Source organism: Oratosquilla oratoria, chromosome 42 (assembly GCF_046742065.1).
Source record: "Oratosquilla oratoria isolate Oo_2021 chromosome 42, ASM4674206v1, whole genome shotgun sequence".
Taxonomy (NCBI): Eukaryota; Metazoa; Arthropoda; class Malacostraca; order Stomatopoda; family Squillidae; genus Oratosquilla; species Oratosquilla oratoria.
In genome coordinates, this window is record NC_134818.1 from 7,991,870 (window position 1) to 8,016,036 (window position 24,167).

The 24,167-nt window shown below is 46.3% G+C and overlaps 1 protein-coding gene across 14 annotated transcripts in view; it reads right to left on the bottom strand.

Annotated features, from left to right (window-relative positions):
- The window catches only part of LOC143021335 (uncharacterized), a 568,810-nt gene that overhangs the window by 219,605 nt on the left and 325,038 nt on the right, over positions 1–24,167 (bottom strand). The window contains exon 1 of one of the 14 annotated variants that reach the window (XM_076178753.1): positions 4,615–4,639. The exons of the other annotated variants lie outside the window; for them this stretch is intronic. The gene's annotated coding sequence lies outside the window, so the exon portion shown is untranslated. Of the gene's footprint in view, positions 1–4,614; positions 4,640–24,167 lie in introns of those variants that run through there. 14 annotated transcript variants of the gene reach the window in all.

Sequence of the window (24,167 nt, forward strand, 5' to 3'; positions counted from 1 at the left end):
TGACAGTGGCAAAGGTGGTGATAACAGTGGAAGTAACATAGAGATACCAATGACGGTTGTAGGGTTACCAGTAGAGACAGTAATGACAGTTACCTAAGGCGACGGACCTGGGGTGTATACAGGGATCGTCCTACTGGCGAGAGCCTGAGACCGCTGTGGTTTGAGAGGTACAAAGTGGTGACGTTGGCCGCAAAGGTGGTGATTTCCTTTGTGATGAAGAGGCGCTAAGGTGACGAAGCGTTTCGTCAGCTTAGAGTGGCGGCACACTACGTTAGCATGCTACTTGCTTTTGATCCTTCGTAGTAGAAACGACTTCGGTTACAACATTCTAGACTTCCGTAAAAACGTCTCATCAATGTGTCTAACATTCGTATTCTAGGTTTCGTTCGTCATTCTGTTTCTCACTTTATGACGCAAAAGTCATTTGACATTTGGAAAATTGAAAAAACAATAGATTGTCACCGAAGTCGTTTCTACTCAAACGGAGCAGCAAAAGCTAGTAGCATGCTACCGAGAAATGCCTATTAGTGTGCCGTCATCTTTAAACTAGACTGTAATTTAACATCGCTTTTATCCTTGTGGGCAATCTCGCAGTAGGGGGGCGTCAGTGTAAACGGGTTGCATTCCTTGGCATAAATCCCCTGTGGCTAAACGTCAGTATCTTCGACTGGCGATTCCATCTTTGGCGACAATCTGGCGCCGAAGAGTTCGAGTCGTAGAGATCGTAAACAAGAGACACTTAAAGTAATCAACATTCCTTTAAATGGAGATTTATCTACAATCACTAAACAGTGCTACGTGGCTCTGGGCCGTTGGGGTGCCATTTAGCTCCCCCCCCCAACGTGTTTCTACATAAATTCTAGAAGTCAATACCCGATACGTGATTATTTAGTACAGGAACGCGTTCTTTATGAAACAGGAGAATCGTATGTACATTATTCAACCCCCCCCTTTGGTAGTGGGGGAGGAGGAGGAGGAAGAGGAGAAGGAGGAGGAGGGGAGAAGGAGGAGGAGGGGAGAAGGAGGAGGAGGGGAGAAGGAGGGGAGAAGGAGGTGGAGGAGGAAGAGGAGGAGGGGGAGGAGGAGGGGAGGGAGGAGGGGAGGACGAAGAGGAGGAGGACAAGAAGGAGGAGGGCAAGAAGGAGGAGGGGAAGGGGACGAGGAGGGAGAGGAGGAAGAGGAGGAGGAAGAGGAGGAGGGAGTGTCGGCGCACCCTTCAGCTCTAGGGAGTATTCTGGCATTAGCCAAAACAAAGCACATTACGCGTTTCCACCAAGGTAGACACGGAAACAGGAAAACGCGCGCACACTAATGCAACAACACACGGAGCGCCGTTTCTGTTCTTAAGGGAAAAAAGACGGACAGAGAGAGAGCTCTGACGGATAAACGGAAAGACAGAAGATAGGCTGAAGCGCGGTGGCTTTAAGAACTGCTCAACTCTCCGAGGCAGATAGGAGGCAGAGGGAGGATAAAAGTGAACAGGGGTAAGCTGTGCTGTGGAGAGACGCAAGACTCCCGAAGCTGGAGGTAAGACAACGGCACGAGGACATGGTGAAGGACGAAGGGAAAGGAGAGACGGAAGAAAAGGAGGTGGAATGAAGGGAGCAAATGAGGAGTAGGAGTAGGAGTATAAGAAAGAGGGAAAAAGAGGAAGAGGCGAAGGTAAGGGAGGAGACAGTGAGGGAGAAGGTGAAGGAGATGGAGGAGAAGAAGGAATGTGAAGAAGGTCCAGTGGGAGGACGAGGAATGGAAGGAGGAGAGGGAGAAAGTGGAGAGGAAGGAGCGGGAGAAGAGGGAGGAACGGGAGAAGGAGGAGGATAAGATGGAGGAGGAGGAAGAGGAAGAGGAGGAACAGCTACTGCAAAACGAAGGAAGTCAAGAAGGTAAGAAGAAAGGCAAGAAGGAAGGAGGCCCTGCGTCCTGGTGCCAGTTTACGAGCTTTGGTGGAGGCGAAGTGTGCTGCATCGTGCTGTGCTCTGCTGCGCTGTGCTGCGCCAGAGGTCCAGGACGCAAATATAAACCTAACACCGTCTGGTTTAACTTCGACCCCTTTCCCAGCGACACACCCTCCTACGCCCCAGCCCCGCCCTTCCCTGGGCCGCCGGGATACGCCCACGCCCCTTTCCAGGGATTAGATCCGGGAAAGACTTAAATCCCCCAAGTACGTCATCGTTAGGTTGTAGTTTACAACCACTACATATCCCATACGCCACATGTACGTTGTGAGTTACTACCAGCCTCACGAGGTGTAATTCCAATGACCAGGGGTCTAAAAGCCCGTTAATATCAGATAGGAGCTTTATCAAAACTTCGTAGGTTGCGCCGTATTGCCTGGATCTGACCCTACACTGGATTAACAAACCCCACCGATTCCCACTGCGCCACCTGGTCATATCTTTTCCATGACTCCACCACTACTAACCACCACCACGACCAACAATCACCACCACCATCACCACCACGCTATAGTCATGAAGGAAACCGATCACCCTATCGGGCCTCTTCCCAATGACCCTCCAACCCTGATATGCTGTGGTTATGTATGTGTGTTCTTCTATCATTAACTAGTTTGTACATATATGTTTAATCATATGTGAGGTCGTTGTTTACTGAAACCGTGGACTACCCAACCACCACCACATCTACCACCACTACCACCATCACCACCCCTACGACCACAACCTATATACTATTTCCCTTCCCTGAACGACCTTGACACGCCCTGGTCCTGACGGCGCCTGCGTCCGCATCGCTTGGGGGAAGCGAACTCTTTCCTCCTCAACCTGTCTTGAAACGTCCTCATTATGCAACGCAATACCTTTGACATCATCCTGCCCAACCGGCGTCTTCTGTTTCACCTTGGCACTGTGTGCCACGCACGGCCACATCAAGGACGTGGGGCTTATGGGAACCTGTTCACACTTGCACCTGGTGCGCGTTGGAATAATATTAGATGTAGGAGGTGTATGTTTGTGTATACAGCAATACCGGGGTAGGCTGGTATCCCTCCCTCCGTCACCGCCAGCCTTTCGTGGCCTTGTTAAAACTTGGTATTACACTGAATCCACTGTGCCAATTTTAAGTGCCCTGTAGACATCAATAAATATATCTAATAATAATAGTAATAATAATAATAACAATAAGACGAAGAAGAGGAAGAAAAAGAAGAAGAGGAGGAAGAAAGAAAAAGATAAAAGGAGGAAGAAAGAAAAAGATAAAGAAGTCTGCTATTTCCTACATCATTCCGGCGTGGTGGTGCAATCATAGATAAGGTATGATCAGGTGGTGCACTGGGATTTGGGGGGCCGAGCGGGTAGAGGGTCGAGTTATCAAGCCAGCCTGGGGCCCAAATCCTGGAAGTACGTCTGCTGAGTAGGTCAGAGTACTGGAGGGTGGGAGAGGAGGGAGAGGTGGGGGAGGAGGGGGTGGGGGAGGGGGAGGAGGGGAGGGGGTCAAGGAACTGCCGCAGTTTCTCCTCATCCTTACTGCATTAAACTTGTACAAGCGTACCCGAAGCCATCCTGAAACACATCTTTCTCTCACTCCCCTCTCTCTCTATATATGTGTGTGTGTGTGTGTGTGTGTGTGTGTGTGTGTGTGTGTGTGTGTGTGTGTGTGTGTGTGTGTGTGTGTGTGTGTGTGTGTGTGTGTGCGCGCCCCTTATGCGCACCACCACCCTGCCCTTCCTTTGCCACGCTGTACATGAATCACAACAAAAGCCTTCCTCTGACCGTATTACTAAAGCAATTTGCTCTTCCCTGCTAACACTTCTAAACTGCTCACGCCCTCCCTTCCGTGCCTGAAGGCCATCTCCGACCCCTTCCAGGGAAGAGTTCGTGAATTCGTGAGTTCGTGAATGCAGGTTCTAGGACGTGGCGAATACTTTTATAACATATCAACGCCCACGGGGGCTCGAGCCCACCGACCACCTCGACTCCTCTTCAAATAGCAACTCATAAACCACGTTGTCTATGGGCCTCATCAAGACACCGGAGTTTCGTCAACCCGTCGCCATGGAAACACAGTTTGGCTTGGTCAAACTTCTATCGTTAGCCTGAACAAAATCTTCGACTAGGTCATAACGTAAACATGGAGCCTATGAGGAGGAATTCATATAAAAGTTTCTTTCAGATTTGTGCTCTTACACACTCGAACAATCTTTCAAAATTGACAGCCCCCATACATCGCTAACGAGATCGTTAATCCTACGCCAGTAAGGACTGGTGTTAGGTCACTTTCATAATCTCGTTTAATGGTAACTGGAACTTAATCCAGACACTGGCTTTTGGCACCAGAGGCTTCAAGACGACCTCAATCAGTTGTTGACGAAGTAAGAGTGCCAGCGGTTCGCGTGTGCAGAGTTCAGTGCGGTCACGGCACCTCGGAAGCGTCCCAGCGGTCATTTCTGTCGTCAGGATGAAGAGGATCCCCGGTTCGAACCCTTACTGAGGAAGTCGTTCATTCAACCTCAAAGACACTGTTCTGGCCCATATCGGAAGGATTTATTCAGCTAAAGAAAGGCGATAGGCTTCACCTGTTTTACTTACTGTAGAGTTTATCTAGACAAAACATATATACTGCAGCTCAAGACTGCCTTTCAGTACATTTCTATACCTTTTAGCTCCCTCTCCCTGCACGTCTGTTCATCTGAGGCACTGACCTGAAATAAAAAAATAAACATTAGGAAACATACAAAAAAAGTTTCTACTAAACTAATGGCATATTATGACGATTAGGATGAGGCACAAGAACAGCACAAGTTCATCTACCTTAAAACATTACATTATTATCTACATGGTCAAAGAAATGAGCGGGATGGACATCGTAGAAGGACCTCTCCACCGCCCGGCCATCCTCAGAGGCCACAACATCCCTCACGCCCGCCTCATCCCCGAGAGGTGCGGCACCGAGGGGCTGGTACTCGGTCCCTGGACTAGGCTCATGATCCAACAACTCTCATTACTGGCGTGGCACTTTTCAAAAGAAATGAGAACCGGCGACTGATCCCTTCATCCCTCCTTCTTTCTATTAACCCGTGACAAAGAAACATCGCACACAAAACACGCATAACAATTCATTAATTATCTTCCCAGAAAGAGATCTCTGGAATGACTAGAACACAATTGCCGGTTACGGATGGGCCGAGGGTATCCGATGAATGAAACTCGAGGCAAGAACTGACTTGGGTCACCAAAATGTCATAATCTTGAGGCCACCGTACCCCCGGCCTCCGTGCCAACCCTGACGCATTACAGCATTTACCTGGAGAAGCCTCCCGGCCCTGACTACGACAAACTAGCCCATGTCCGCGTCAGCCCTGGCTACTGACGCATTACAACATTTCCTTAGAGAGGAACTTCCCCCTCCGGCGCAGGCGACGGCGAACTGGCGCGGAGATCGCCATGCGCACGGGCACTCGGCCCTGGCGTGCAAAATGTATTCCCGTCACGCGCGCGCGCGCCCGCCCGCCCGCCCGCCCGGGCCTCCCCGCGGCTCCTAATTCCCAACTCGACCCAAGAACACCCAGCTTAACCCCTTCAAGGTAGTGACGTCATCCTCCTCACAACTTTATTCTGGCTAACGGCAAACTATTTCATTCATCCGTGGGGGCCCACGCTAGACGAATCGGGGTCGCGATCACCCCCGAAGGTAATCCCTTAGGTGGTTATTATCCAACCGGCATTAGCCAGAAGAAAGAGGCCCAAGTGCTCCTTGCCCTCACTTGAAGGAGTCAAACTTGACCTCGTCTTCCTCCCGAACTACGAACTTCTATACTCCTTTCAAGGCTTGTTTCTATAATGGATGGACAAGCCTCCCTCCCCCCCTTTCCTATTCCCTAGCCTCTAAACCCCGTTGTCCCTAATTCTGTCCTCCCGGCCCTTTCCTCCACTTACGTCCACTTCCACCGACGTCTAACTGGTCCAGAGTGCACATCAAGCCTGCGTCCCTTTCACACTATTAACCCATTAAATCCAGTGGACACCACTCTCCCCTTCTGGTCCACCAGCCGCCAAGAGATTTTATTCAACACAAACCCCCCCCCCTGGGGTCTTTAATACTGAAGGATTATCTCCATTAACCCCTTTCAAGCCCAGTGGACATCCACTCAGGCCAAACGATTTTATTCAACTCTGTGCTTAAGGACTATATCCATCTATCCATTTCAACTCAGCGACCACGTGATTTTATTCATTCTGGGACAGTGGTTCCCAAACTTTTTTCAGTTTGTTACCCAATTTAACATGCCACATTAAGCATGTTACCCCCTTTCACAAAATGTAGTCAACACTGATATATGTGGCTAAACTGAAACACTAGAGATAACTTTGTTTATTTATTGTATTTGAACATTGTGTATCTCTAATGACTATTGCTAGAGATGTCGACAACATCAGTGGGATGGAGGGAATTGCATGCTTGAAACTAGTTGAGGAATTCTTGGCTTCTTGATTTTCAGAATTCTTAACTTTTTGTTGTCACCCTTCCATTACCCCCGATTTTTTAAATTACCCCCAAGGGGTTCATTTACCCTCAGTTTGGGAACCACTGTTCTAAGAGGTCCCATAAGCCTTAAGAATTAATTCCTTTAGACCTTATTTGTAGTATATCTTGATGGAGCAAATGTCATCCGGTGTATTCCACTCAGACCATCGAGGCTTACAAAGGGTCTCGACCAATCAGACCGCCGTTCACATCCAGGTCCGCAATAAGGTGGTGAGGAGCATACGCAAGGGGGCGCTGAATAGCTGCGGCCGAAACCGACAACTTTTGCCCTATTATGAGTTAGGGACAGTTGGGGCAGGTAACATACAGTCACTAGGAATCAGAGAGGAGTGTGGGACTCGAACCCGTGACTATGAGAATACGAGAGCAGTAACCTTCCGATTGAGCCACTAGCACTGTCCATTATAATCGTTTGGCTCCTAAAATAAACTAAACTGGATAACGTGTACCGTATCATCATCTCTAAGGTGACATACTCTACAAATATCTATTCTCAAACGCCAAATGATTTAACTCAGATAAGGAGGGCCTTTAACGAAGGATACCCCCTATCCTTCTATCCTCACCCTTCGTCCTTCTATTCTCACCCCTCCTCCTTCGCTACGAAGAGATTCTCTAAACATTTGTTCAACAGCCGACGATTTTCTTCAGCTGAAGCCAGGACCCTCCCCTGCGAAAGAGACTACCGCATAGGGACCCCTCCTCCCCCCTGGAGGAACATGGCACCTCTGACCTGGAGTCCCCTCGTAAAAAAGGTCTCGGACTCCTCAAACAGGCTCCTTGTCTCCCCCCCCCACCAACCTACCTCCTCCTCCTCCTCCTCTTTGTACCCAGAGCTCTTCCCTACCGCGACCCTTACATGGGCTCTCCTTCTTCAACGCTAAACTCCTTCAACTGAGGGGATGTGGGCTCTAAATCATCTCGATTAACGAGATACAGTGACGCTCTTCTGAGTTATATTAACAAAGCCAGAAGGCGATATTATTCGGCCCAGGAAAACGTGAATGTGTATGTTTTTAAATGTAGTACATATGAATGGAGCAATCCTCATGGGATCCTGTCTCTTACTCTTCAATAATCATATTTAGTTTCAAATTCATATTCACACTGTGTGTGTGTGTGTGTGTGTGTGTGTGTGTGTGTGTGTGTGTGTGTGTGTGTGTGTGTGTGTGTGTGTGTGTGTGTGTGTGTGTGCATTTACCTAATTACAGCATACAGAAAAGAAGGAACGCCTATGGAATCCTGTCTCTTACTATATACTTATCATACCTAATTTCAAATTCATATTGTACGTGTGTGTGTGTGTGTGTGTGTGTGCGTGTGTGTGCGTGTGTGTATGTGCGTGTGTGTCAAATCACCGCACTAAGGGGAGGGGAGGGGGGAAAGAGGTAAACGACCTCTCTTTCCTTGAGCTCAAGTCACCCAACTCTACGTTCTTTCGAATTCACGTTCCTTGTCCGATCTTTCCCGAAGACTCGAACAAGTTGATTACGCTCGAACTCCCCCCACACCTCCACCCCGCCCTGCTTCTACATCGACCTTCTTCCACCTGTCCTTCCAATTTCCGGCCTTCTTTCTTTCTCGTTAGGGCCTTCTCTTCTTCCACCTCCGTGATCGTAAAGTGTCATGTGTAGGAAGGCAGGGAAGGGAGAAGACCAGACACCGCCGCAGTGAACAGTCCATGAATCCAGAATGGGTCAAATGAGATATAAAAAACTATACACAATATATGAACATATCTACGCGCACACACACACACACACGGCGGTCCGAGTTCAAATCCCGCCCACGGCTGAAATAATTTCAGTATCGCTGCGCTGCGAGTTTTTACTCCAACTCTTGTGATCGGGGGAGTTAGGGTGTGTGTGTGTGTGTGTGTGTGTGTGTGTGTGTGTGTGTGTGTGTGTGTGTGTGTGTGTGTGTGTGTGTGTGTGTGTGTGTGTGCGTGCGTGTAAGGTCACAGCATTACCCATAGATCGGTCATATATGAGCTCTGAGCTCTCTTCCGGGAGGGAAATAGCTGTCGATCACGAGTCCATCACGTGACCCAAGACCATGGTGAATCACACACACACACACGACATCTATAGACGAATCTGGGTACAGTAGGGGGTAAAGTTCTTTCCCCAAGTCGTGAGGGTTCATCACAGCGGGTGGAGTAATGTAATTTTCGAGACACGCGATGTCTTTCAGTTCTGAAGTCGCGGCGATGCCAACCTGGCCCTCCAGCCTTCAGTCTGAAGGCGACCTCACTTGACTGATTAATGTCTTGAACAACGTAGTTCTGAATTTGTGCTGGTCGAGGTACGTCGACGACCAAATGCAGAAAATGAGGCCTGGGGTCTTTCAGTGTCTAAAGAAATATACACAATGAAAAACATTGACACAAACGAACGAACACATACACATAGAAAGATAGAGAGAGAGAGATAGAAAGAGAGAGAGAGAGAGAGAGAGAAAGAGAGAGAGAGAGAGAGAGTGGGGGGTGACCAGCAGGAGCGCGGCTGGACGAGTCAAGCCTATAAAACGACGGATCAATGGCCAACCAACCAGATCTCCCCTTACCTTACCTTCCCTACATCGCCTTCCACCACCTTACGACCCCTCTTCTCCTTCCCCCCTCCCCTCTTCTCCTTCCCCCCTCTCCCCTCTTCCTCCTAACTTGCGCCAACAGGCCCTAGCCTTTCACTCACCAACACTTCTTTCTACTGCCACAGCCAAGGAGCATTTATCACTGTACAGGACGTACTATTCACATGTGCTCTTCCTGTTACTCACCGTAATGACCACGTCTTGGCTACGATGAAGAAAAGAGATAACACTACGCGTGGCTTAGCTGGGGGGCCAAAGTCATTAACTTTCACCCTTGCCCTCGGATAGCCTGAGCTTATGGTATTCATCAGTACCTCTTCGTGACCTAAGGAGGTAGGGGGAGGTGACCTTACAATCACATGTTCACCCTACAACCCTAACAATACCCTGATCACCCTGATGTGGTCCCTGGCTTTCAAATGGGGGTCCGCGACCCAGGCATAAGAGCGCAACATCGGCGCCAAACCTCGAGATCCAAAAGCGCTATTCCATCCCAGTACGAGCCGACACTAAAAGCATTCTAATATGGCTGTAAACACCAAAATAGAGCACCCAAGGCAGTTTATTTTCGTAATTATTTTTAAGAGGTTCTGAGAGGGAACAGAGGGGTGGAGGAGACACGAGGAGGCTCAAAACCCTCTTACGTAGAGGATGGAGTGAGAAAGTTCGAGAAAGACTGCTTCGGGGCACACCAAAGAGTCCTGTTAGCGTCTCGTCGAGGTCTCGCTGATAGTCTCGAGAGACCCTCGCACAGTAAATACATATTAATAATACTGAATATCTTAATAATGCTGACTGACACCGCTGGCTACTTACGGTAGTATATTCTTAAAAAAATATTTCCTTATATAAATCTTATATAAATCCTTGGAAAGGAATTTTTTTTTTAAGAATACCACCGTAAGAATCTTACGGTGGTATTCTTAAAATAAATAAATAAATAAATAAATAAATAAATAAATAAAAATAAATAAAAGTATTTCCTTCTGTAAATCTTTCCTTATATAAATCTTATATAAATCCTTGGAAGGGAAATAATTTTTTTTAAGAATACCACCGTTAATGTCCTAGAAAGGTCTCTTGAGAAGTTATAGTTGACAACACCAATAATTCCAATTAACAATAACACATATAACCTAGAAAGTTCACATACTCAAGGCAATAAGATGGTCCGCTTAATTGACGTCTTGGCATCAGAAGGAACTTGAGAAACAAATTCCCCGCATCGACGTTCCACGTCATTTAACCCTAGTAAGGAATACGTCCCATTTTGTAATGTTACTGGAAAACAATTGATATCACTCGAGGAAAAAAATATTAAAAAAAATAATTAAACTTGTTTTATTGAAACTTATCATATTGGAGAACAAAAATAAGACTTCTGGTACCTATACATGTATAAATGAATAATAATTAACTGAAATAAATATAATTGCCTGATAGCAATTTTTATGTACGCAAGTGGCCGCAAAACTCAAAATCCCTCCATAGCATGTATCCAATTGGGATAATGCGATGTTCTTCCTTCTTCTCTTCCCGGTGCGGGCCTCTGTGGGCACTGTATCCTCGCACCTGCTATTGGCCTTTTTTTGAAGATTTATGAAATCTAAGGACGAAAGAAAATAGGCTCCTAATACATACGCAGTTTCTATATACAAATTTATGCAATTTGTTTTATTCTGGGCTTCAGGTGTACATAATGGAACTCATGCTCTCAACTGATTTTTTTCTTTTCTTTTCTTTATAAGATGAGGAGATGGGTGGAGAGAAGCTCCGTGTATTCTACGAATGTCCATCTCCATTAAGTTCTCCGACTTGTTCTACCTACATTATGTTGTTTTTAATTCTCGTCAGACAATCTTCCTTAAAGGAAAGCCCTTGCCTATTCTAAGGAAGGAGAGAGAGAGAGAGAGAGAGAGAGAGAGAGAGAGAGAGAGAGAGAGAGAGAGAGAGAGATAGAGAGAGAGAGAGAGAGAGAGAAAGAGAGAGAATCCTTAGTTACAGCCACGGTCAAAAGTTTTCAAGCAACCCATGGTTTTCATCATGCATATATATATATATATATATACATTTGCTACTTGGTATATATATATATACATATATCCCGATATATTTTTCTGAGCCGTATTTACCTTACATTTAAAGCCACTTTCTTGTACAGAAGATTAAGTCAAATACAAGAGTTATATTTGCACAGTGAAAACAGGTTCGTGGTTCTTAAGCTTACTGCCCACAACTGTACATCTGGATTTCTTAAACTCGTCGACAATCTGGTAATCCTAGTAACTGCCTGTAGATGGAGCCGTGTAGTGCCAATGTACTCCATGACTGGTATTACATTTAGAGGAGAAGGGAGGGAGGGAGGGAGGGAGGGAGGGAGGGAGGGAGGAGAGATAGAGAGGGAGAGATAGAGGGAGAGAGGGAAAAGAGAGGGAGAGAGAGGGAGAGAGGGAAAAGAGAGGGAGAGAGAGAGGGAGAGAGAGGAGGGGAGAGGGAGAGGAGGGGAGAGGGAGAGAGAGGAGGGGAGAGGGAGAGAGAGGAGGGGAGAGGGAGAGAGGAGGGGAGAGGGTGAGAGAGAGGAGGGGAGAGGGAGAGGGAGAGGGAGAGGGAGAGAGAGGAGGGGAGAGGGAGAGAGAGATAAGACAGAGGGAAGATGGGGGAGAGATTAAAAAAAAAAACAAAAAAACAAAAAAACCGGGAGGGCCCCTTCTGGTGTCCCTGAGGAACCTCACTATTGTGGCCTCCGTAGAGTGCCCGACGCTCTTCTACTCCGTCTTCTCACACTTTCCTTCCGTCCTTTAGAGTTGATGAAGGACTTGTTCCATTCACCTTAATGTCTGACGATTTCATTCACATAAGAGAATAAATCGACTACATCCACCTTCAGGCGTTACAACACTGGTCTACTTTTCTTCCAGCACAGATCTATTCTTTGTATTTTTGTTGAGAAAACAAAATAATTTCCCAGACTGATTTTACGGCAGAAAAAGTTCTGGAGGTGGGTAGTTCCGCCGATTAATCGGAGGTTGAAGTAATAATAACCCAGTGTGATAACCTCTTTAGTCCTCCCAGCGGCATGAAGTCCCTTGTCCTTACAATAATAATAATAATAATAATAATAATAATAATAATAATAATAATAACAATAATAATAATGGATGATGATTAGGATTAGGATGATGATTGATAATGATAATAACAATAATAATAGTAATAATAACAACAGCAATTAAAACTGTAAAAATAATAATTACTGTATTAACAATAATTATAATTGTAATAATAATTATAATAACAATAATAATCAATCCTACCAAGCACGTCATATAATCAAATTGGTTAAACGTAAAACTCTCCTCCCTTCCCTCTGTCCCCTTCACTACACATTTACTTTTCCCATAATCATCAATTTCCACCCTCTTTTCCCCTCCCCCTCCCTCGCTCCCTCTCTCTCCCCCACCTCCCTCCCTCTCCCTCTCTCTCTCTCTTTCCCCCCTATAACTCCCTAGAAAAATTTCCGAGGTAATCTGACTTGAATATTTAACCGGCCATCAACAAATCTAGTTCGATAGCTTCTCTCCTATCACAGTGCCTCCGTCTTTATCCCCCTTTACGAACTCCTTTCTCCCTCGTGACAGCTGAGAAGAAAGACCTCTTGCTCAGGGGTGTCAAGGACAGCTTTAATTAACACTTTCGCTACCTGACGGTTTTCCAATGAGGTTTGAATGATAAAGATAGGAGGCCTTTCAGGCCAGTCCGAAGTCGTTTAAGAGGAAGAAGAGGAAGAAGAAGAAGAGGAAAAAGAAGAGGAATAATAATAATAATAATAATAATAATAAGAAGAAGAAGAAGAATAAAAAGGGGAAGAAGAAGGGGAAGAAGGGGAAGAACAAGACGAAAAAGAAGAAGAAAAAGAAGAAGAAGGGGAAGAAGGAGGAGGAATAAGAAGAGGAAGAGGAATAAGACAAAGTAGAAGTAGAAGAAAAAGAAGAGGAAGAAGGGGAATAAGACGAAGTAGAGGAAAAAGTAGAAGAAAAAAAAAAGAAGAGGAAGAAGAGGAAGAAGAAAAAAAGAAGGTTCATACCAATACAAAGAGAGAGAAAAAAAAAAAAAATGACGGTCTCCAGACCCTTCCATTCGGTTTAAGGTCTCGACCTCCTGCCGAAGGGGTCTCCGTTCTTCCTTGCGATCTTGTCCAATACTTCCTCAGTCTTCTCTTTTCAATGTCCCCTCACGATTTCCACTTTTTTTTTTCTTTTTCCAATAATCACTTCTTCTTCTTTTGTAAATTTCGTTTACTAGCCTCTGCCAACTCTCCTTCCTTTTGCATTCCCCTTAACCCTTCTTCTAATTCTTCCTATTATATTATATTTATCTTCCTTTTCTTCCCCACTTCCTTTAACTTTGTTCCTATTTGTTTAGTTTTATCTATTACATCAACATCCTTTTAAATCGATCCATTAATGTTCATCTTTTTTTACATTTCTCCTTCTATCTTCCCCATTTTCTCCAACTCCTTCCTTCTTAAGTGTTCATTTTCTTTTTACATTTCTCCTTCTATGTTCTCCATTTTCTCCAACTCCTTCCTTCTTAGTGTTCATCTTTCTTTTTTTAACATTTTTCCTCCTATGTTCTCCATTTTCTCCAACCCCTTCCTTCTTAGTGTTCTTCTTTTTTTACATTTCTCCTCCTGTTCTCCATTTTCTCCTACTTCTTCCTTCTAAGTGTTCATCTTTTTCACATTTCTCCTTCTATGTTCTCCATTTTCTCCAACTCCTTCCTTCTTAGTGTTCATCTTTTTTTTTACATTTTTCCTCCTATGTTCTCCATTTTCTCCTTCCTTCTATCATCCTCCCCACTCCCATTACTCCATTATTCTTCATCTTCGCTATTTTCGTCATCATCACCTTCAACATGATCTCATTCGCCTTCCTCTTCTTTCTCCCCTTCCCCACCATCATCACCATTATCTTCAAAATTACCTTTGTCTTAGTACTCCTCTTCTTCTTCCTCTTCCTCCTCCTCCTCCTCTTCCTCCAAGACTCGCTCATTAACTCTTCCCTCTATCTTATCATTACCTCTCCGAACTCCAGCCCATCTCTCCCACTTTACCCCAAATCCTTCGCAACCGATCCCACTCCCTCCCCCAACCTTCCTCTCCCCACTCTCCCGCAACCTTCCTCCCCCTCTCCCCCACCATTTTCTCTCCCAACACACACCTAACCCTCGGACGCAGATCTTTCCTCCTCCTCCTCTTCCTCCTCCTTTCCCCCTTCCTTTATATCCTTCAACATCTAACCAGCCTTTCCCTCTCTCATCCTCTTCTTCCTCTACTCCCTCTTCATCCTTTTTTTCCACTCATCCCTCTTCATCCTCTTCTCCACCTCCTCTCCTCTCCCCATCTTCTATTCAACCTCCTTCTTCTTCCTCTACATCCGGCTCTTAACTAATCTTACACTAATCGAAGAATTAACCCCCCCCCCCAAAAAAAAAAAGAGAGAACATATCTACTGTAAAGACGAAAGGAGATTCAGTGACGCCGAGGAGCAATTCCCAAAAGAAGCTCAAAAAGGGCTCCCCAACTCTTCCTACACCCACATGAAACACGCGAGTTCTTGGCCTCCCGTCTCCTCCTCCTTTTTCTTCCTCGCGCTTTCTTAGGCTACCACCCAAGCGGCTTTTTGGGTCCTTCGTCCCCCCCGCCCCCGTTGAGGACTAAGAGGCGGCGCAAGTAACTCGTTGTCGGCGCTGATTGGACGACGCCATGCGTCAGTTGACAGAGCCGCGATCTCAAACGATGGCAGGCAATTAGGTAATGAGCTGATTCGACGCAAAAGCCCAAGTATAAGGGGGGAGGGGGGAAGGAGGGAAAGCGCGTATCACATATCAGAACTAATGAGCTGAATGTATTAAATACGCGGCGTGTGCCTTTCGGAGAGAGTGAGAAAGAGAGAAGAGAGTGTATAAGAGAGAAGAGTGTGTGAGAGAGAAGAGAGAGTGTGTGAGAGAAAAGAGAGTGAGTGAGAAGAGAGAGAGAGAGAGAGAGAGAGAGAGAGAGAGAGAGAGAGAGAGAGAGAGAGAGAGAGAGAGAGAGAGGAGAGAAGAGAGAGAGGTGAGAGAAGAGAGAGAAGTGAGAGAAGAGAGAGAAGTGTGAGAGAGAGAGAGAGAGTGAAGGAGAGTGTGAGAGAGAGTGAAGGAGAGTGTGAGAGAGAGGGAGAGAGAGGGAGAGTGAGGGAGAGTGTGAGAGAGAAGGAGAGTAAGGGAGAATGTGAGAGAGAGAAAAACCGGAGAGAACAAAATATAAAAATAACATTTCCAGAAGCGTAATCCTTACAATGGCAAAATAAAACATCAAATGTTAGGATTCCTCTCCAAAATCAGGGCACGATTAAATACAACCATGCCTAGTCAAAACCTAAAATTCCAGTATTTTCTGCATTTCTTGACACGTGGAAAAGATTCAAGCCTGAAACTGCCATGTTCAAATGTAAGCAAGTATCACAACCCAACTTATACATACATACATATACCAAAAGGTCTCTAACCACCTTTTATCTTAATTCCTTTTGGATGAAAGTTCATCCCTGTCTCCCGCCCACGGTCTGGGTCAGAAGCAATGCAGCAAGGCACAGCCCAAGTCGAGGAATAACAAACCAAAAATAAAAGAACAGTAGCATACCCACCGCCCAATCATCCCGATATCGATAAATTTTCAAACGGATACCCACACAACAATGCTAATTACAAATGTGGCCGGTCTCTCCCACCCAGTTTATCGAAAAATATCCCGCTACCGCAGTCCAATAACGCATTGACGGCCCTGTTCTTCACTCGATCGGTCTACTAAAAGCTGTACTACGGGAAGAAGGGAAGGGGGAGAAGGAGAGAGAGAGAGAGAGAGGGGGGAGAGGGAGAGAGAGAGAGGGGGGAGCGGGGTGCTGTTGTTTAGTGAGCTCGCTTAGGGGGGGGAAGGCGAGTGGTAAACGGCAACAAGACAACGACGGATGTAACCAAGGTATCCGTACACAGCAACAAGGACCTGTGCGGATGCCTCAAGACAACGACCTACGAGGGAACCCCCAAATGCACAATCAATACCTGTATTGGCAATATCGAAGTTCTTTTTATCAATACTGGCCGTAAAAGGTTAATATTAAGTTTCATTTATATATATATATATATATATATATATATATATATATATATATATATATATATATATATATATATATATATAATTCTTGGTTGATATACTGAAAGAGCGGAAAAAGGGTACAGTTGTCCACTACAGAAACATTGCCGCTATCATTGCTGTCAATTAACATGGTGTGTATGTGTATGTGTGTGCGTGTGTGGGTGGGTGCGCGTGTGTGGGTGGGTGCGCGTGTGTGGTTGGGTGTGCGTGTGTGGGTGGGTGTGCGTGTGTGGGTGGGTGTGCGTGTGTGGGTGGGTGTGCGTGTGTGGGTGGGTGTGCGTGTGTGTGTGTGTGCGTGTGTGTGCGTGTGTAGGTGTGTGCGTGTGTAGGTGTGTGCGTGTGTAGGTGTGAGTGTGTGTGTGTGTGTGTGTGTGTGTGTGTGTGTGTGTGTGTGTGTGTGTGTGTGTGTGTGTGTGTGTGTGTGTGTGTGTGTGTGTGTGTGTGTGTGTGTGTGTGTGTGTGTGTGTGTGTGTGTGTGTGTGTGTGTGCGTGTGTGGGTGTGCGTGTTTGCGTGCGCGCGTATACATATGCGAATAATCACGAAAGAAAACCAAACTTGATAGTAAGATATTTCGCGTATTACAGATCTTTTGTCTGAAGATGTAATACACAAAAGACCTTACCGTTTCAACTAGGATTTTCTTCCTTTTCCCGCATGTTTCCCCGCGGTGATATCATATATAAAAATGCAAACATGCTGAAAGTATAACACATTGTTGCACCACTTAAAACACGCTCGGCATGGGAGAGGTTTCGTGGCTACTGGTGTAGTTCCTGAAGACGGCGAGAACGAAGTACTGAATACAGATTATGCTAGGCAGTGGTGTATTTAGGTTATCTATAGGTGTAGCAAGCTCAGGCAACGGCAAAGGTCTTCTACGAAATACAGACATACAAACGGCTGGCGAAGTGGTTTGGTGTCAGGAAGGACGGGGTCGGCGAGGAAACGGCGAGGAATCGGCGAGGAATTGACGAGTGTGTTATAAAGACATGGCCCGGGGAAAACAGGAAATACTTATAATCCAAGGAATTAAACAAGCAATTTCGAAAGATCCAAAGACCTCTAGGAAATATTAACCTCTATGTTGCTACAGCGTCTTATTATTATTATTATCATTATTACTACTACTACTATTATTATTATTACTACTATTATTATTACTATTATCATTACTATTACCATTACTATTATCATTGTCATCATTATTACTATTATCATTAATATTATTACTATTATTATTATCATTATTACTATTATTGTTATTATCATTATTACTACTACTATTATTATTATTATTACTATTACCATTACTATTATCATTGTCATCATTATTACTATTATTATCATTAATATTATTACTATTATTATTACTATTATCATTAATATTATCACTAATGTCTAGCTTCGTTGCTTTCGACACCAGGCTGGATGGAGGAACAGAAATGGTCTTTCATCCACAAGATGCTCATATACAAGGAAAAGCAAATGGGTGTTGGAATGGGTGCAGAATGGGTGCATATTTTGGCATAATCATCATTATTACTCTTATTATCACCGTTATAATTGTTAATATTCTTAACTCTTGTTCTTGTGTCAGAACGAGGCGTCAGACCGAGACCCCGTGTTGGGCCACGGCAGCCCCCGTCGTCAGGTATTCGACATGTAGCCCCGTTTCAGTTCCACGAAGTCCGTCACCGAAGATCACCGTGACGAAAGGGTTGTGACGGCATGACACGCACGAGTGTGACGCGGAGGGAGGGAGGGAGGGAGGGAGGGAGGGGAAGGCGGTGTAGATTAGAATGAGATCGCATGGAAGCAATATGGAGGATGTGGAGGTGATATGGAGGGTTTGGATTGGAGTGGAAACCCGAACCCTCCCACCTACCCTACTTTGACGCAACCCGAGGCGTTCGGCTTAGCTCTCCTGACTCCCTCCCCCACTCCCTCACTCCCTCGCTACCTCCTTCATTCACCCTATTCACAACCTCTCTTTCTCTCCTTTACTTCTACTCCCTTTCCAACTCCTCTCTCTCTCTCTCTCTCTCCTTTACTTCCAGTCCCTTTCCACCACTCTCTCTCTCTCCTTTACTTCCAGTCCCTTTCCACCACTCTCTCTCTCTCTCTCTCTCTTTACCTCCACTTCCTTTTCACCATCTCCCTCTCCCTTTCTCTCTCTCTTCTTTATTCCCACTTCCTTTCCACCACCTCTCTTTCTCTTCTTTACCTCCACATCCTTTTCACCACCTCCCCCCCCTCTCTCTCTCTTGCCTGTTCCCTCGCCCCTTTCTACCATGTTCTTACGATGGCCACTATTCATTTTCGATGCAACTCACCTGATATTTCATTCTATTTTCTATATCTTAATAACCTCTCTATGCATCTTACTTTCGGTCCTCTTGCATGCACACATTCGCACTTACATGAACAAATACAGGCATGAACGCACACATACACACACATACACAACTTCTTCACTTCACAAAGAGCTGCTGTATTCTTAATTGGACGAAAATATTTTACTTAACCGATTCCGTCACTTTATTCTATCATTACTTCATTTATGTATCATCCTCCACTCCTTGTCCTCCTCTCCTTTCCTTTCTTTCCGGCCACCGTTCCTTGTCACGGCTCCTCCTCGACACAAACACACACACACACACACGCACGCACGCACGCACGCACGCACGCACACACAAACACACACACACGTAAGATTGAAACACTACACGCACACCCAAATCCAGGTAGAGGGCTCAGCGTGAGGACTGAGGAGGGACGTGGGCGTAGGTGGAGGGGAGGGGGGGTTGAGACCAAGGGGAGAGTAGCAGGAGGGTAGGATGGGAGTTGAGGATGAGAGTAGCAGGCGTAAGGAACCGTGAGGAAGAGGTAGATGGATTGGCTTATGAGAATCTGTCGATTCCCACGACTGTCTTCTTCTTCTTCTTCCTCTTCCTCTTCATCGGTGTGCTGCTGTCTGATGAGAGGGAGGATAGGGAGAAGAGGTAGCAGGTGAGATGGAGCAGAGGGGAGTAGCAGGTGGGAGGGATGAGAGCACTATGGGGAGAAGTATGCAGGATGAGAGAAGGAAAAAGGTGCGTATGGGAAGGAGAGCGAGAAGGGTGAACATAACATAAGAATGAAGGAGACTGCCAGAGACCATGAGGCCTACACTAGACAGTTCCATGTCTATTACCCCTTGTCATCCCCGTCCATAAAGTTGTCTAACCGTTTCTTAAAACAAATGATAGCTTCAGCGCTCACTACATGGTTACTAAGTCTGTTCCATTCGTTGACCACCCTATTAGGGAGGGAGGGAGGGAGGGAGGGAGGGAGGGAGGGAGGGAGGGAGGGAGGGAGGGAAGGAGGAGGAGAGGGGAGAAAGCGAGAGAGATAGGAGAGAGAGAGAGAGAGAGAGAGAGAGAGAGAGAGAGAGAGAGAGAGAGAGAGAGAGAGAGAGAGAGAGAGAGAGAGAGAGAGAGAGACTAGGGTTTAAGGCCGAGCAGTTACACTGCTGGGCAAGATTCTGGGGGTCTATAATGTGACGGATTCGACAACAATCTGAAGAATACCCAGGGGAGGAGGAGAAGGAGGAAGAGGAGGAGTAGGAGGGGACATGCTACAATTAAGAACTCGAGAACTGCAGAGACGAAATAAGGAGAACAACATATCACGGGCCTAAACAAGCGAAACTAAAATCTAATTTCAGTTTGATTAAAAGCAGCGCTGTAAAAATAATAGCAAGATTTATGTTGACAAACCTGGCGCTGAGGACATAAAGCGATGAAATATGTCTGGTGAAACAAACATGATGAGATCCGTGGAAAAAAAAAATCTCTTTACGAAATTTTGAGTGGAAGAGCGAGGAGGCTGCTGGAAAGGGAGACCTAGTTCTACAGGAATTAATTCATTGCCTGAACTTAAGATTTCGTAATTAAATGGTTCGTATTGAACAAACTTGGTCACTTTCCTTCAAAGACTTTGTTGATGTTATGGAATGTAGTTTACCAGCGCTTCTGTCTTCGTGGGACAATCTCGCACTGCTATGATGTGCGGGCAATCCTTGAAAATGCCTTTTGCTAACAATTCAAAATGCCAATCGGAATGAATTTTTGTTGGAAGGGGGGGGGGAATCACATTTGTTCGGGCAGGAATTGTTGGAAGGGCTGGGTCATTGGTAGGAAGGGTCGGGCCGTTGCTGGTGAGGTTTTATTCTCGAAGAATGGACAGGAATGATGAAGAGAAGGTCCGATTGTTGTCGACAGGATTCGGGTACCCCTGGATGGGCCGGGGAAATTGCGTCCAGAGAACCTGCTGTTGGTGAGGTTGAAATCCCGTTGGAGGAGGAGGAGGAGGAGGAGGAGGAGGAAGAGGAGAAGGAGGAGGGAGGGGAGGAGGAAGGGAGGGAAAGAAACTGACGTATTAACTCCCTACTCTACCAAAATGGTACCACATACACTATTAAATCGAGGACGGGAGCTGGACTGAAAGAGTGCCTACAGAGAAGTCTGGCACTGTCCTGTAGCAACCCGTGGCATCCTCTTCGTTCTGAAAGGACTGCCACGACTTCGACAGCCCAGTGGCACTCCGACTGGAAGGAAGAGAGTCCCATCCTTCCCCGCCGGGTGGCACTCTTCTATGGCACCGGTAGAAGTTACTTAAGTTGATGGAAGGGTCAGAGGGATCGGGCTGTGTTGTCCCATCGGAGGAAATGAGATGAGTTCTTTGAGAAAGGCTGTCCTCCCAACAAAGGGTGGGTGGGGGTGGGGGGTGATAAGACAGACGTATGTGTTACCCAGCGTACCAAATACAAGCACTGAGGGCGACATTGGTAGTGTGCTGGTCTCGCATTAGTTTAGTTGTGGGTTCGAGTCCAGCACTCCTCTCCGATTTCCAGCAAGTCAAGCACATTATAGAGCACAGGTTCCTCATCTTCAAGGTTTCGTACTCGGCAAAGCAGGAGGGCAGCAGGAAACTCTCACACTTAAATACAATTAGAGATATGGACTCTTCCATTTGGAGGAGTGGAGAACCCGCATTCTGACCAGACAAAATGGAGAGACCCTCCGACGCCGGATAAAAGACGGAGGATATTTTGTATTTCGGGAAACATCGGGCTATGATACTTGAATAGGAACGTGCTTTGTGCATCACAGAACAGGCCTCGGTTCTTAATGAAACTGCGATTGGCCTGATATAATACATACATGGATTATCGTCTCTTAAGGATGAGCTGTTGCAATGGAGATACAAGCGAAGCTGTAGCATCATTTCAGTGTTTGGGAATCGTAATAACTTAGTAATAAATAAATAAATAATTGAATATGTAAATATACCTTAAAGCCCTAAATCCCTTTCTAAGGGTGGTAGCCAATTAATTAAATAAATAAATAGAAAAAATAAATAATACACCAGAGTCCTTTCCCCCTATAATGTAAAAAAAAAAAAAAAGTCTGGCCTTGGAAGGCCATCTCCTATGTAAGGCAGGTGGTAATAAACAATTACATAACTGAATACATTCAATTTCCCTCCCAGACCTCCAAGACTCCAATAAAACTGAGGGAGTCATCCACCCGAGCATGAGGTGACTCCCAGTGTACAACGTGATCTCCCTCGGCCCCTCACCCCGAGAACAGGACCGACCGGTTTCAGATCGAATGACATCGGATTCTGAACAGGAAGAAGAAACCAATGCAGGCAGGGCAGGCAGGTCAGGCAGGCAGGCAGACAGACAGACAGGCAGGCAGGCCAGGCAGGTAGGACAGGCAGGCAAGCAGGCCACCCTTGTAGCGTCCAGAGGAATACTAGGTTGGGAAGAAAGAGAGGGAGGAGAGGAAATGAAGTGAAGAACAGGGAGGGAAAGGGGAGGAAAGAAGGGGAAAAAGAGGGAAGAAGAAGGGAAGAAATCTGAGCGTAGGGGAGGGGCGGGAGGGGAGGAGGGTGAGGGGAAAAGGAAGAAGGGGAGAGAAGAAAGGGAGGAGGAGGAAGCGAAGGATGAAGAGGGAGGAAGGAAAGAAGAGATGATGGGAAAGGAGTTGAAGGTTCACAAGCTATGCTGGTCTTCAAGAATGTGTTTAAACTTTTAGGTGACAAACTTTATGACCACATCTCCAATAACAGCAACACACAAAAAAAAAAAACGTATAACAGATATACCTAAAATAGATAACCATATAAATAAATAAATGTTAATGGTGATAACAAGCCACCTAGAACCTACACAGTCCGTATCCGTGTTGAAGGTGAACCCAACCTTAACCACTTTCAATACGGTATCGCACTTTATGTCTCTTTGTTCTTTCAAGTGTGTCTGCTTCCGAGTTCGGTTTCTCCCCTTCCTCTGCATGTAAGCTACCCCGTGTTCGGACCCCACAGCTCCAAGTGACTGACTTTCCTCATAATTCGCAGTTAAGCGCCTCCAGGCGTGAGCGTCTCAAGATCGGCTGGTTCTATGTAGCTGGGAGTGTGGGTGGAGGGGGGTGGAGGGGGCGAAGCTCTGAAGAAGACCCGAGACGATCCCGACCCCCTTCATACCTGAACCCGTCCTCTCAGTTTCATAAAAATCGTCTGACCTTAGGTTGTACAAAATATCTAGAGCCCATGAACGCATTGAAGGGTCGGGAGGGGGAGGTGGGGAGGGGGGAGGGATGTTGCATACACGGAAAGCAAAACCCGAGAAGAGTAGACAGACAAGCGTAAATAATTCAAGACCCACCTGCGAAAATCCTACGACCCTCAGCAGCCATCGCCCTGAGATCGATACGTCTGCAGCCAACCAGCCAGCCAGCCAGCCAGCCAGCCAGGGGGGCGCCAAGCTACTCCCAGTACACCTGTCCTCCCGGTTCGCCTAGCAACCGGTGCACTTGTCTTGTCGACTCATTCATCTGTCCTACCGGTAGGCAGACACACCAGACACACCTCCTTCCATTTTCGCTCTTTTTTGTCTGCTCTCTCTCTCTCTTTTTGTCTGCTGCTGGTTGTGGTGTCAGCTGAGTGTCAGTGAGTGGGGACACATGAGTTACGGGGGGACACCGACCGCCCTCCTCTCGGGTTCCTCAAAGAAGTCCTCCACCACTGGTATGTTGTGGTTATGTCTGCGTGATATACTCAACACAACTCCAAAGCAAGATAGTCTTCGATTCCCCCCTTTTAATGATCACCACCACCTCCTCCTCCTCAGTGAACCTACCCTATTATCAACGTCCATGTAGTGGCATTGACTGCGTGTTTTAAGTAATTGATGTTTAAGGGACATAATGACACCCCTATGGACCCGAGTCACTCTGCATTATTTTATGACTGAAAATCCTTCTCCACTTAAAAAAAGAGGAGGATCACTTTCGAACTTATCCCTCCGTTCCGCTGCCCACCTCCATGACTCCACTTATTCAGTACGCTATTGTCCCCCAAGGACACAAACGCTGGTTATTGCGGACAAAACACCAATACCACTTCCACGTACTGTCCCAGTACTCTTTGATCCAACACCTCTTGTCTCTCTTCAGTTCTCCTAAATATACGAAGTCTTATCAGGTTACAAATACTCTTGCCTGTGCACCTGTCTGCTCCCCCACTACCTATCCTCCGCGTGGAAGTCTCCCTGTACAAAGTTTGGCTCCGAGTTTCATTCTACTTCAAACCTGGCTCCACATCCCCCTCCCTCCACCTCTCCACTCGCTTTCAGCCTACTCCACCTGCCTACATGTTCCTCCATCCGTTTAGAATCCCCTCCGTGTGTTCGCTCGATACATTCCCCCCCCACCCTCCACCCAGCTCCCTCCATCTGCGTGAATGCTTTCGTGAGTCCACATTGTTCTAAACATGTACCTGTACCTTCGTCATTCCATGGCTCTCCTCTTCTCCATCTACCACGAACTG